Raw genomic sequence first — 14624 nt, 5'->3', positions numbered from 1 at the left:
TGGGGATGTCGAAGAATGACAAGCTACCGTGCATGTCGTAACCAACTGGCCATGTGCGTCTGTGGCAGATGGCCACCTGCGATTTCATAGGGCATTTCCCCCTTCACAAGCAGTGCTCATTGCTGGGGAACCCCCTATAGGGAAAGCGAGCCGTGACTACATCGCAGACCTGAAGGCCTATGCGCAACGTTCAGACGAGCTTGCGCTGGTTCCCATTGTCACCACAGGCAAGAGCCGAGACACACCCGATGCGGCGGAACGCAAGCGTGCCCCATAACGGTACAATGTGAGGGGACGTTCACATGTGTGATTGGTGCCGGACGGCGGGCGTTTTCCGCAAATGAAGGCAGACCGACTCAGCTGGCGAGCTTTCTCGTCAGATCCTACCCGGAAGCAAGGTTGGTCCCCCCATTTTCTGCCTCGCTCAGTTCCGGCCTGTAAGTGTTATTTTTGTTTGTTTGTCTCTTCTAGCATCTTTCGTTTCCTTCTGTTTCCGTTCTCGCTTCCTGTATGGTAGAGTGAGTGTGCTCTTTTGTACAGCGCGTCTCTCCTCTTCTTGAAATTGCGAGGGTTTCTCAATAGGAAGCCCCGACGCGCGATTTTTCCGGTGTGTTGAAGGGACGGTGGGGCCGTTTAGGGACTGGGACCTTGAACGACGCCCTTTTTCACCCAATGCCGCCACGGCTGCCAAGGTGCCAGGGACAGGTTCGCCACTAAAGGTCGGCGTCACCCGTTGTTTGGTGCATGAGTGGCTGTGAGCGGCTGTGCGTGTGAGTGCCCAAGCGCGGAGGCGACGGCGTCGCGCCGTGTCTGATTGCCGGCGTGTGCGAAGAGCGGTGGAATGAAGTCCTGCGCGGTCATCCCATATGCGCCTTGGAGCGCCAGAGTCGCGGAAATTTCAGGCCTGGAGCTCCTTCGGCATATTTGCTGTTCGTCCCACCTATAAGCTGCACCACCATCAACGGAGATCATTTGCAGCCAACAAATGAATGTTGGCCACCTAGAAGTCAACGAGCTGTGAGTCACCGCTGGCTCTCTCAGCTGCACCGACGAACTTTGGGACCTCTGCACATAATTGTGCTTATACATAGTTGGGTTTACTTCGCCTTCGGAATTTAATCTTGTCCTTTGGCCACGAAGTAAAAGAATAAGGGCAGAGGGTAACGCGGCCAAGCAGATCCATCCCACAAAAGGCAGGGGTAAAGCCCCTCAATAATTTGAAAGTAGCGACACTCCTCTACTCCGACGTTTTCCTCCTCGAATATCCTCGCCCGCCGGCTGCGCGCGCTGCACTCGGCACGCTTTTTTGGGCATGGCTCGCTCGCGGTCCGGGCAGTTGGCTGACACGTGCGTGCGCTCTTAAGTTTGCGCTTTTTCCACACTCAGTTATCGAATAAAATCACGAGTAAGACACGCGACACGCTTGACTACCACGAGCCACATAAATTAGCGTCTCGTACGCGCAAAGTGCCAATTAGGAGCGCTTCCGGCACGAACAAAACCACTTGCTGCATACATCTCGCATTCCTTGTGACTTTTCAATATACCGTCTGTCTCAACACGGCATACTATATGAAGCCTAATATTTACAATATATTTGAACATTCCAGAATATTTTCAGCATACCAATTGTTAGTTAAATTTAGATTCACCTCGAACTCATTTTTGCGGAAGCACAGTTTATGAAGTTGCTCACGAGTGGAGTTTTAATAGTGGGATGTTTGCTGGGAACAAGCTGGGGCATTTGCTTTGATGGACGTACCTAAAATTTTTCATTAAGGTTCACTCTGAGTTTGGCACCGCGCAGTGCACATGCAACGGCTCAATCGTTTTTGTAGTTTAGAATTTTCGCGGCGGCTTGAAAACGAATATGAACTTTTTCTATTCAGCATAGAACGCCTTTAGCTCCCGCAGTCAGTGACCTTAAGGTGATGTCGAGCCGAAACCGAGAGCCAAAGATCCGCGCCCCGATTTCCCGTGATCCAAGGAAAGTGTCCGCACCCCAAAACTTGGCCTTCTCGACCACCGAAATTTGGACTCGACTTCACTGAATTCGCCATATCCAAATTATAGGTTAGCCATCGATTTTAGCCACATTCGGATGAGCTCAAATTCAGAGGGTTCCTGGGGCTGCATTTTGCGGGAGGTCCCGAAATTTGGACGTAACCACTGAATTCGCCGTATTCAAGTTAGGCTGGACACCAATGTTGGCCAGATTCGGACAAGGTCAAATTTTAAGGGTTTAAAGAGAAATTTTTGAAGTGCGGATTTATAGTTTTGCGGACACGTTCTGTGGACGAGTTCTCTACAAGCTTTCCTGCGACATAATCCTATTAATGCTTAATAATCTCCCTGATTTCATGCGCTATCGTTGAAAAGCGAGACCTAGGTTCAGAAATTAAAGCGGGTATTGTATGCGAATCTATGCGCATTGTATGCATCAGCCGTCGCTATTATAGCACGTTGAGCGGAACCATGAAGTGAAAACAATAACACGCATAACGACGCAAAATTATCAGTGAATTAAGTGAGATTGCGAGATTAGTGATGCGCTTGCATGCAGTTTCATTATACATAGTCGTTTGGAAGAAATGCGCAGTATACCACGCAGAGATGGGCAGTCTTCGTCGGCGTAAAGTTCTTGCGGCCGATGTTGTGAAGCCACTTTTTTCTTCTAACGGTGTCTTTCTTGCCGCTCGGCATCGCGAAAAGAACAAAGCCTTTTTCACGCCGGCTTGTGCACTGAATTGCGCAGCACCTGGGCATAATACTGCACTAAAGGAGCGCGAATAACGCGAAGTGCAAGCGCGGAATGTCAGGGAGCTAGGTCGTAGCAGCGGCGGCTGCCCAAAAAATGTCGCCGACGAAAAATGAAAACACAAAAAGAGCGAACTTATCGCGCGCTTATCCCGAAGACCGCCCGCGGAGCCAATCACCGTCCGATGGGAGAGGTGAGAGAGGAGGATCGGCGAGGGTGCGCGGCGCGGCGGCATAGCTCACAGAAAGTCGCTACTTTCAAATTATCAAGGGACTTTAGGCAGGGGCCGTTCGCGACGCCGCAGCAGACTTGGGGAGAAAGGTAGGTTTAGCATCCGTTCAAATAGAGGGAAACGAGCGCTTCAAAGCGTTTTATAATTTTACGGATACCTATGATGCTTTTGGTACAGAGTTGTCATGAATATCCTCGAACAGACTGTGAAGGCATGAAATGCCATTTGAACGGCGCAATATTGTTAATGCTCCAGGAAACGTATAAAGGTGCGAGTTGGGAGGGCCAGCCATATAAGCCCATGCAACATGTACAGTCAATATATCAAAATACTTCACGTTTAGTAGAGCACCAGCAAACTGGCCGTTTGTTAAACGTTGGCTAGAGTTTTGATGTAGTATGCCAAAGTATGATAAGTCATTCCGGAGGCAATCTATTTCTAAAAGCGGCTAAAAATATATATTGTGAAGCCATACATACAGCCCTATCCGCTGTGTGTTTCTCCGAAACGCGAAAGCTTCTTTTGTAGCCTGATATGCTGCCATACGCATAGAATTTGCTTGCTTATAACGGTCATTCAAGGTGTTCAGCCTATGTTCAAAAGACACACCTAAAGAATCGTGTCGCACTTTTCAAAAACGTCACTATTTCAACACTTATAAAGTACTGCATTATTATTGCTTACAAATTTGAATCCCAAATATTAATTGGGTGGCCAGGGCCATTACACTGCCCTCAGTGAAACAGATGGACAACTTCAATGCTGTGGGAACGGCCGCGACGCTGCAGGCAGTGTACGACTGGTAATACAGGTCTAGCTTGTGGAGTTCAAGTGGCTGTAACCGTACGTTTAGCACATCTAGGAGGTATTCGCTTTACGCGACAAAATGAAAAGCACCATGTGAGAGGACGATAAAGTGGACGAATGCATATTTCCAGAGCAAAAAAAAAAGAAACAGAACGAAGAAAGGAGGCGGATGCAGGACAACCGCAGAACTTCACCATATGGTTTATGGCAAGAACATCATATATATCCAACAAGGGTCTGGTAACACCATCACACGCCTAATGAAAATATTGTGCGAGGCTCTGCGTGGTTTTCTGTGCGTGGTTATCGACCCACACAGCGCGAGGTTGTGTGACGCGAGGATGTGCGATGCGAGGATGTGCGATGCAAGGGTGTGCGACGCGAGGATGTGCGATGCGAGGGTGTGCGATGCGAGGACGTGCGACGGGCTCACGGCGCGAAGGCGTGCACACTGTGAGGACTTTTGTACCCGTGTGTGTGCAGCAAAAGTTGTGCATAGCTATCAACATTCAGAGTGCGTGGATGTGGGCACTCACTTAGTGCAAGGAATGAGTGCACTCTGAAGGTGCAACACATTAGTCTGATCTCAGACGATCAGACATTCGGCATGGGAATGCTATTATGCTATGGTGATAGTCTGCATGGTTGCAAGGCTCCTACATCACACCTCATGTTTGTGTTGCGTATATTACTAATATGCCAGCTTTAGGCCTTGTGCAAGGCCTCAATCAGTTTCTGCTACAGTTATGACACAAAATGTTTTGCAGAAATGATGCTCTCCATGAGATGAGTCTTAAGTCCACAGAATGCAAGCTTCCAAAAGATACATGTGGTCTCCTGGATTGGCTTTATTGGCTGATACACTGTGGTCACAAAACATCTGCTTTCGGTCCACCAGGTTCGAGCTTGGATACAGGTTTCCTTCTTCAGCTGCTCTTGGCCTGTTGGATTCGAGCTTGGATACAGATTTTCACTGTGCGACGTCTGCAACATGCAAAAAAAAGGGATGACTATGTTCCAAAATCCGAAATTTCATCTCATGTCTTTACAAAACATTCTGAGAAAGGGGTAAGTAGGTGCTCTATTTTTAATTGATAACGATTCAAAAAGTTTCGATCCTGAACTACAGAAATATGAGGAACTGGCACAAGAATACAGGCTGTTCAGCATCACTCCATCACAAAATATAATACCTTAGTCGAAGATATATTTCAAGGGTCTTTGAACCATATCCTATCAATCAAAGACATTTGAGCACTGCTTCATGGAAAGCTACAATAACTAGAGGGAACAGAGCAGTGCAAAACTGGAGATTTAAATGGCCTTTGAGAAATAGAAGTGTGCATTCTAGGATTTGGCTTAGCACACAGGGCTAAGGAATAAAACCAAACCTGAAATGAAAGATTATGCAATCCTACATATATGATCATAGAAGGAAAAGAAAAGTGCACACAGAACAGTGCGGAAAGTACATCGTCGTTGCGACATGTACAAAAACAGTTGATAACACATCTCCAAAAATTCACGAGTATCACTTGAGCCCAGCAGCGAATTATCGATGGCAATAGCGGGGTACAAGAGCCTACAGTGAGGTGACGGAATCTTTCAATGGTGATCGAGAATGCCACGTAGAAGTGGCACAACTCCCCCCATGTTTACTAAAAGCTTGGTTAGGATTCATGACGGCCCCTCAGCCTTCCTTCCAATACGGTCGTGAGAAATGCCCTAACCACCCGAGGCAGTGTAAACAGTGAATAGGGGTCAGGTTAACTGATATTCACGAACATGCCTTGACTAACACCTTTACTCCAAGCGGTCCTCGAGGCCCTTTTTTTTTAAATGAAGCTCCACTTGAGTTGCTCCTCGAGTGCATGAGAAAATAGAGCATCTATAAGTGGCAATGACACTACTACGGGGACACCTAGACTTCCACTTGCAAACATGGGGCATCGCAGCTTTCTCGCACTGTGCAGACTTCGTTCTACTGCATACCAAGCCTTTCATGAAAGTGGATACAATAAGGATTCACAGACCAACTAGGTGAAGCATTGGCTCCGAGAACCTCAATCTGACTAAAAAATACTGAAACATCGTTTCAAGTACGACCAAGGAAAGCCTCCTAAGTTTCTGCGGCTGACGTTGAGCATGAATAACTATCGTCAGTTGCAGATTTCAATTTTGTAGTTCATCATCGCATTACGCTACTGTGGTGTAGGCACATTTCAAGTCATCACCAGATACCTTAGCAACATTTCAGAGCACGCCGAGTGCCAAGTTGCAGAAAGCATTTGATGGCTAACAGCAAATGAAGCATGTGCAGTGGTTTCTGTGAACCACTGCGGACAGTGGTGCAATTGTGGGGAATGTCATATTGTAAATAAGAAGACAGCGAGGTACCGGAAGTGCAGTTATGCCATGGAACACCTGTGCTGCACACATCAATGGCTTTCTGATTGCCTCAAATATACCTGTATGTCTAGATGCAGTGCTGAAGGCGGGGGGGTCAATTCTGTCTTTTTAGCTGTGGAGAGATATTTGCAGTTAGTGGAAGGCATGGCTTTTCAAGTGCGCTTAAAATGATAGCTCCTAGCTTGCTTGGAAACAGAAGCGGCATTTTCTTCTGGAAAGACAAATTTGTTGGCTTCGGTGCATGCGCTATAACATGCTTCTTTGCACCTCACATGTGCTGAGTGCTCGCCGCTGAGCACTCAGAGGGCAAATACGTAACTAGGTAACTAGAGTTCACAGCAGCTTGAGCAGTTCTCAATGCCTAAATACTGTTCTACATGAGCCATATGTCACTGGCAGTGAATGTTGTTAGATGTGAATTGTTTTCAGCCATTTTTCACAGCTTCCTTGTTCATGCAGTCTGCAAAACATATTTTACTAGGCTGTGACTTTTTTAACGTCCAAAAGCGACTCAGGCTATGAGAAGTGCTGTAGTGGAAGACTTCAGAAATTTCAACCACCTGGAGTTCTTTAACGAACACTGATGTCGCACCCCACATGGGCACCTTGCTTTTAGTCTCCATCGAAAAGCGGACGCCACAGCCTACTAGCCTGTGACTCTTGAGGCAGCTTGTGGATGCTGTTCACAAGGACTTGACATTAGAAAATGAGCATGTTGCACCTAGTGGCATGCACTTTCCTGGCCAAATTTTGGCCTTATGGCCCATTTGGTTGGGGGAACGAGAGCAGAGGCCCCGAGCAGTACAGAGAAGTACAGGAGCACGCCGAGCGAGGGTGTAATTGTTCTCCCACGGGAACGCTCTCTGCGTGTTGAGAGCAGCGCGCCGCGACCATTGTGACCGCACTTCCCTCCCCAGCATTCTCCGCCTGCCCGCAGTAGCAGCTGTTGTAACCCGAGGAGAAGCAAACACTCCGTGTAGAACTGCTTGCTTTGCATGCCTTTGTTCTCACAACGCGGCGATCTGCCTCCTTTGGCCCTTTCGATGCCAGCAGTGACTCTCAAACCTGAGCAATGCTTTGCAGCCACCATTTAGAGCGTCACCGCCTTGAGAAAAGAAAAAAGATGGCGCGGATACAACGCTTTGTCATGTGACTTCCTCTACACTCGCTTTAGTTGAGGGAGTAGCCGGGAGTGCATTCAGGTGCTCTCAGCGAAGGAAGAGACCTCCTCATCTACCACTGGAAGCCAGTGGTTCTACTCCTGCTCTACCACTGGAGGGCACCCGCTTGTCTGAGAGCACTTTCGAAGTGCTCTCGAGGGCGCCTTCTCTGCCACACGAATTCGCCATTAGTCTTGTCCCCGTATGCCACTTGTGCTGTCTGGAGTGCAGTAATATTTCTGAAGGGTAAGTCGCAGGAAATGCTGAAAAGCATTCAAGAAACTGAACTGAACCTTAAGTAGAGAAAAGACTGTTTTCTTCACTTTATGGAGCTGAGGTAGCGTCGAGTGAAAACATTGTTTTCAATGCGGCCACAAGGGTAAAATTTGACTTAACTATTCCACACGCAAAACACTCATGTCCTAATGTCAAGTCCTCTGAACATTCAGAAGCAAACTCGATATTCACAGGCTAACAGAACATGTTTCCCAGGCTGCATGAAAAGGCAGCTGTGAAAAACAGCTGAAAACGCTTAATGTTAGGCGAAATGTCGCTGCCGCTGTGATATTGTTCATGTAGAACATGGCATATGCATTGAGAAATGCTGTGAAATTTAGTGACCACATTTGTTTATTAAGATTTGGTTTGAACTTGCTGCTACACTTTGCTTGCACGGCTCAGGGGCGAGGGAAGAAAATATGCGTGCTTCTTCGCTACATATACACCCAAACCAACAAATTCAACTCGCTGATTTCAGTTTCCAAACAAAGCTGGCAGCCACAATGGTCACTGCACTTGAAAAGCTATGCCTTCTGCCTACCGTGAATATCTCTCCATAGAACCAGGGAACCAACCGCTTTGACAGCACCGTGTGTCCGAAGACGTACATAGTACCCTGATGTGACAAGCAAGCCATTGATGCCTGTAGCACAGATGTTGACATTGTTCACAAGGCTCAATCGCACTACTAGTGGCCCCAGCTTCCTTTATACGTACTTGTTAAGACCAAAAATCGGAAGACTGCAAAAATGGGGGGGAGGCAGCGTTTGTGTACAAAAGGGGAATGCGGCTGCTACTTTCAGGCAGTGTCTGATGCGTCCTAATCTAAACATCCTAAGCATAAACACATGCAGCAGCAAGCATGCTATGCATGTCTAAAGGTGTGCGTCCGTCGAGATATCTGCAGGCCGCCACCGAGCGTTCTAACTACGTCTCTATAGCCAACGCAAAACTGATCTGCATTCCCACCACCAGTTTTCTCTCAGCACCATCGGAGCGCTGTTTAAGTTCTTTATTGCAAAACCATAACTAGCCCTTTTACACGTAATTCGTCCGTGACCGTTGTTCGCTGCGTTGGTTCTGAAAGAAGAGCAATCGCGCCATAGTTGAGCATAGAGCAGCTTAGTAACATACGGCAAGCGGCTGAGCTCATTAAGAAGGATCAGATAACATGACATTTGGGCAAAGCCTTTAACCTCAAGTACACTGAGTGGCTGCCCTTAGCTGAGATCGAAAGCGAAGCCAGCAGAGCATCTATATCTACTGTCGCTTCATTAGCTGTGCATCGCTGCCTACAAGAAACTCAGTACACCAAATGTTTTCGCAGCCAGAGATACCTACTCTTGCTCGGCTGAAGTCTGCTTTGATTGATTTCCTGCTTAGCTAATGATGCCGATGGTGCTAGTGTGGCCTCTGATGGAGATGCTCGAAATTATAATGCGGCTGCTCATTCCTCGGTGCCGGTTCCGCAAAAGCCATTCTTTGCAGGCAGAAGCCCCTTATCGGAAGATTTAGGGAAGTGATCGTGCAATCAGAAAGTTTGGTCAAAAATCTGAAGTCTTCTAGAAAATCGGAAGGGTTGGCTACAGGTATGTACGCAACATGCCTTCCCCACAAGTGTGTCCTTGTGTGTGGAAGCCACCAAGCAGAGCAAACTTGCTATTAATCGTCCAATTTGTACCGTAGCTCAGCACTAAGTAGGTTCTGAAACACTGCTCATATACAGTGACAACTTAAAATGTGCAGCACCACAGAAGTATGTGATGATCAACTACAGCACGGGAGTTAGTGATAGACCATGATTATGCATACTTGGTGTCAGAAGCTGGGATGTCAGGAGGGATGCCAAAGCCATACCCAGACAAAATAATGTGCCAGAAGTTCTAAGTTAACCAGGGTTGACCTGGGCTGTCATTCAGTGAATGCTTCAGAGAACAGATCTGTGCATACTCACTGTATCCACTTTAGTAAAAACCTTGTAAACCCACAGAACAAAGCCAACAGAGAGAGCAAATGATAAGATGTCAAGTGTTTACAAGTTGAGTGCCAGTCTATGAGCCCTCAGGGTCACATAACTGCCAATAAATGAAAAGCAGGCATTCAGGATTGCGTGGAGTTGAAGTGAATGCATTCTTATGAAGTGAAGATTTCCTGTCACTATACTCAAAAAAGCGTTTGACTGCGTAGATCACAGCAGATTGTGGCAAGCTCTCCAAGAGATGGGAGTTCCAATACACCTCATCTGTCTCCTCAGGAACCTTTATGAAGGGCAAGAGGCCACAGTCAGAACTGGGCATGGCCTTACTGATTGGTTTCCGATTGAGAAAGGGGTGAGGCAAGGCTGCATACTGTCGCCCTGCCTATTTAACCTATATGCAGAGTGCATCATGAGGAAGGCCGGTCTGGACGAGTCTTCAGCTGGAGTGAAGATTGTTGGAAAACGTATCAACAACCTTAGATATGCGGATGATACCACTTTAATGGCAGAAAGTGAAGTGGAACTCAAGAGACTTCTGATGCGCGTACAAGAAGAGAGTGAGAAGTTTGGGCTTAAATTGAACATTAAAAAGACGAAGATCATGGCGTCTTGCCCTATCAAGTCCTGGGGCATCAATGGACAAGAAGTGGAAGCTGTGACAGATTTTCTGCTCTTGGGTGCCAAGATTACCTCGGAAGGAGACTGCAGCCATGAAATTAGGAGACGCCTGCTTCTGGGAAAGAGAGCAATGGTTAGCCTTGACCGCCTAGTAAAGAGCAGAGACATTAGTCTACCAACCAAGATCCGTATAACCCGTGCTATGGTCTTTCCAGTTGTGATGTATGGTTGCGAGAGTTGGACTGTGAAAAAGGCTGACCGCCGAAGAATTGACGCGTTTGAATTGTGGTGCTGGCGAAGACTCTTAAGAGTTCCTTGGACTGCCAGAAGATCAAATCAGTCGATATTGTCGACCATAAACCCTGACTGCTCATTGGAGGGTCAAATTCTAAAGTTAAAGCTCAGCTACATTGGTCATCTGATGAGAAGAGAGGAGTTGCTGGAGAAAGATTTGATGTTGGGAAAGGTTGAGGGTCGCCGGAGAAGGGGTAGGCAGCGAACGCGATGGTTAGATGGCATTCTCGAGGCATTGCAGATGAAGCTATGTGATGTTAAGAAGATAGTGAGAGACCGGAAAGCGTGGCGTGACATGGTCCATAGGGTCACGAAGAGTCGGACACGACTGAACGCCTGAACTGAACTGATACTCAATCTCACAAGCTGTCTGCTGCACCTGGCCCATTCGAGATCATATAGATTATAATAGGTAATTGTGCTCTTAAGTGGATCTCACCCCTTGAATTGGCCAGGGTGAAAGTAGGAGCACAATGACCTACTTGGACCCTTTGCAAAACTCAATGCGTCACCTATCTTATATATCAAAATCCTTGTGGGAGAATATTTTTTCACGTCCTGGGTGCACAGTCACGTGACACATGGGTGAAGTAGCCTATATGTCAAATACACATATCTCCAAGATTTTTTTTACAGAGGCATGCTGCTCAGTCAAACGACGCGATGCGCGGGAGTGTAGTGCGCACCGATTCTGTGCGCACTACACTCGAAGGGCACGTAAACTTTGACGTTTGGATTAAGCAATGGAATTATATAAGATGTTTCACGTAAGGTTTGCTTTATGGTCTAACGCCCCAAAGCGACTCAGGCTTGTATCACATGAGGGGCTTAACTCAAGGTACAAAACCGGCCCATGTGCGGACACAGAAGCAGTCAAACCTTCGGTGCTACAAAAAAAGCAAGCGTGCATACTACTCTGGGATTTGCCGAGGCAGCTCCAAGCCAACACTCACTTGAAACCGTGCTGCCTGCGTTGGCCAGCCTGCCCCCCTCCCCTCCCCCGATTCATTCATTTTTTAAGCAAGCATGTACACTGCTCTGTGCTTTGCCAAGGCAGCTCCAAGCCATCACTCACTTGAAACCGTGCTGCCTGCGTTGGCCAGCGTGCCCCCCCCCCCCCCCCCCCCGATTCCTTCATTTTTTCCGCACTGCTAAGTAAAAAAAAGAAAAGCAAGCATGCACCCTGCTCAGTGCTTTGCCGAGGCAGCTCCAAGCCATCACTCACTTGAAACTGTGCCGCATGCGTTGGCCAGCCTTCCCCCCCCCCCCTTTCGATTCTTTCATCCTTTCCGCACTGCTAAGTAAAAAAAAAGAAAGCATGCATACTACTGTGCGCTTAGCTCGCAGGACAGCTACACTCCCCTCCCATTACCTCCACTTCCCCTTCCCACCCGCCACTCGTTTTAAAGGACGGCCAACATCCCAGCACCCTTGCGTCCTTCCCGCGCAGACCAGGCAACACTTTTCTCACTCCCTCCCAGTAGAATGAAAAAAAAAAAACCATGAAGGACATGCAGGAGTGACATAGTCACGTCACTTTTGTTTCAACGAAGTTTGTTCCAACGAGGTTTTGTTTCAACGAGCAGCAGTATAGGGAGCGCTCAAGATTTGATTGCTTCTGTGCGCAGCGCGTTAGATCGGCCACCTTTGTACATTAAGTTAAACCTGTTGTGTGAAACGATAGTGCCGGAAAATTGTTGGTTCATAAGCTAAGCCACATAGTTTATGAATTTACAGCTTAATTCCAAACACCAACGTTTATGTGCCCTTAGAAGATGCTCTCGGTCTTGACAGTTTTCTTTTCTGCCACTGCAAAACAGCATATGTGTGGCGTGCGTGTGTGCAAGTAACTCATGCACTAGCCTTGCATGTTTTAAATACAATGAGGAAAACAAATGCACAATCCCTGCAGCGCACTGTGAAGAAGCAGACTCTTGACTTCGTGTCCCTGCATTGCTCGAATACCAGCACACCCGCTAAACCACCGGAAAAAAAGAATGACAGCTAAGCAAAAGATTGCAAACGCACAGAATCGGCGCTCACTCTAAATTCTCTTGCATCATGCCTTTTGACTGAGCAGCGCTTCTCTCTCAAGGAAAAAAAGAATACAAACTCCACAAGAGAGAGAGAGATATATTTTAATGGCAACAGAAGATGTCTGCCTGGTGGTAAGCCTAGCATGCTACTCCTGATGAGGGTTGAGGGATGAGGGTGACAGATTGTGGGAGGGGAAGGGGAAATAAATGAGAAAAAAAAAAGAGAATCGGTGTCGCACACTTTCACACGCACATAAGCACACACAGATGAGTTTTAAAGGGTATTGATCAACCCTGTGTCCTTAAGAAAAGTTAACTTTCACACGCACATAATACATTTGTGAATCTCGCATTCGTGAATCTCGGAGCCAAACTCCACAAGATATCCGTACGTAACATATAGGCTATGTCACTGATGTATCACGTGATTGTGCACTGAAGACATGCGAAAATATCCTCCCAATTCCCTTTGGGGCAGAAGTTGGGTGCAATGCGGAATATTTCTGTATCAAACCTCATGTTATGCACGAATCTGACGAGGAGCATGCCTTCACTATTGAAAACCAGAAGGGGCGGAAGTGGGGGGGGGGGGGGGGGGCTATGAATTTTGTTACCGAGTGGAGCAGGTAATGGATGTGGTCATTGTCACAAGAAATGTCTTCTGGCAGCCGCCTATTTCTGCCCCCAAAACAGGTTTAGCCGCCACAGTGAAGGGGTTTGCGCAGAGAAGCATTGCAGAAATATTCTGCCAGAAAAACCTCATACATCATTCATGGTCTATGATTACATATGGCAAAGTATTATCAATAACACTCCCCTCTTCTCTTTTCACTTTACATGCAAATTATATTCGCACTCGGTTTAGCTACCAAAAAAGTGCAGGGGGGCCTTTTAGAGAGGAAATTTGTCGGAGCTGATTTATAAGAGAGCAGCCACCAACAGGTCTAGTTGAAGACAGGAACACCAGAAGAATCACCCTCCAGAAAGGTCTTCAAGGAGTTCCAATTTGAGAAAAATTTATTCGCAGCAGTTTTGCAAAAATGTTGTGTGAAATCTAGGAAAACAGACAAACATGCTGAAAAAAGAAACATTAAATAGGAACAAGAGAGGTGGCAACTGCGAAAAAGAGGGCCACCTGTAACCATGGTCTGGACGCATGCCAGGCTGTCACTTTGGGTTTATATTAAATAGGCTTATGCTCTCTTCGATTGTTCCCTCTGAAGTGCACTTTTAGTTTTCATGTAGGCTCGCTTTTAGAGAAAAACCATGCAATTTTTTTTAGAATTTTAAGAAGCAAATAATTTCAGGAGTTCCAAAGCTCCTTGAAATAGTTCCTGAAATCCAAGGGTACTCAATGATATCAAAGGCCTGTATAAACCACACTCCATGATCATCATATTGAAGGGAACGGCTTACCAGCCCCGCCTCTGGGGCCTGTGCCCAATAAAGTACGGATGCATGATGCAGAACTTATGAAATCAGCTGGTAATGACATCTGTTTCAAAACGTCTGGCTTTTTCTATCTTAAAATAAGCTCGCATTTTCAGTAAGTAGCACTTTAGTGGATAGAAGGCAGTTATTTATAATAAAAGACAGCTTCAGCTTGTCCACAATGTCCTTTTATTACCCTAAGGCTGAACATGAGCTATGAGAGATATCATGAAGGAGGGCTATAGGTTAATTTCCAGAGCCCTCTTCCACAAACGTTCTTCAAGCTATGCAGTGGCGCCAAATGTGGGCAAATTTGCATTTTACCTCTAACAACAGGCCACAGGCACCATTCCACTCTGAATTCTCAAACTCAACAGCCAAATGTCATAGCCAGTAAGCAACGGCAGCAAGAGCCAGTAAGCAACGGCAGCAAGCAAAGAAAACACTGCAGAAACCTAAATGTCAAAATGAATATGATGGGTCACGAATGCAATACTGGGTTAGGCAAATAAAAACCTACACATGCTGAAAGATGTCTTCATTACTTACATCAATGTCCTGCTTCTTGCCCACCACAGCACAGCACAACACCGGCAAAGGATATAGAGCTTGAAAGAGCCAT

General features: G+C 46.8%; 1 long non-coding RNA gene across 1 annotated transcript in view; it reads left to right on the top strand.

Moving 5' to 3' along the window:
* Window positions 1-3031: 3031 nt before the first annotated feature.
* The window catches only part of LOC146194419 (uncharacterized), a 30942-nt gene continuing 19349 nt past the window's right edge, over window positions 3032-14624 (top strand). The window contains exons 1-2 of the long non-coding RNA XR_014705445.1: window positions 3032-3079; window positions 4696-4865. This is a non-coding gene — a long non-coding RNA (uncharacterized LOC146194419). The remainder of the gene's footprint in view (window positions 3080-4695; window positions 4866-14624) is intronic.

The sequence above is a fragment of the Amblyomma maculatum genome, chromosome 3 (genome assembly GCF_055883805.1).
Source record: "Amblyomma maculatum isolate TAMU_Amacu chromosome 3, ASM5588380v1, whole genome shotgun sequence".
NCBI classification, from domain to species: Eukaryota; Metazoa; Arthropoda; class Arachnida; order Ixodida; family Ixodidae; genus Amblyomma; species Amblyomma maculatum.
Note: the sequence above shows the minus strand (reverse complement) of the source record. Positions and strands in the feature narration are given on the sequence as shown.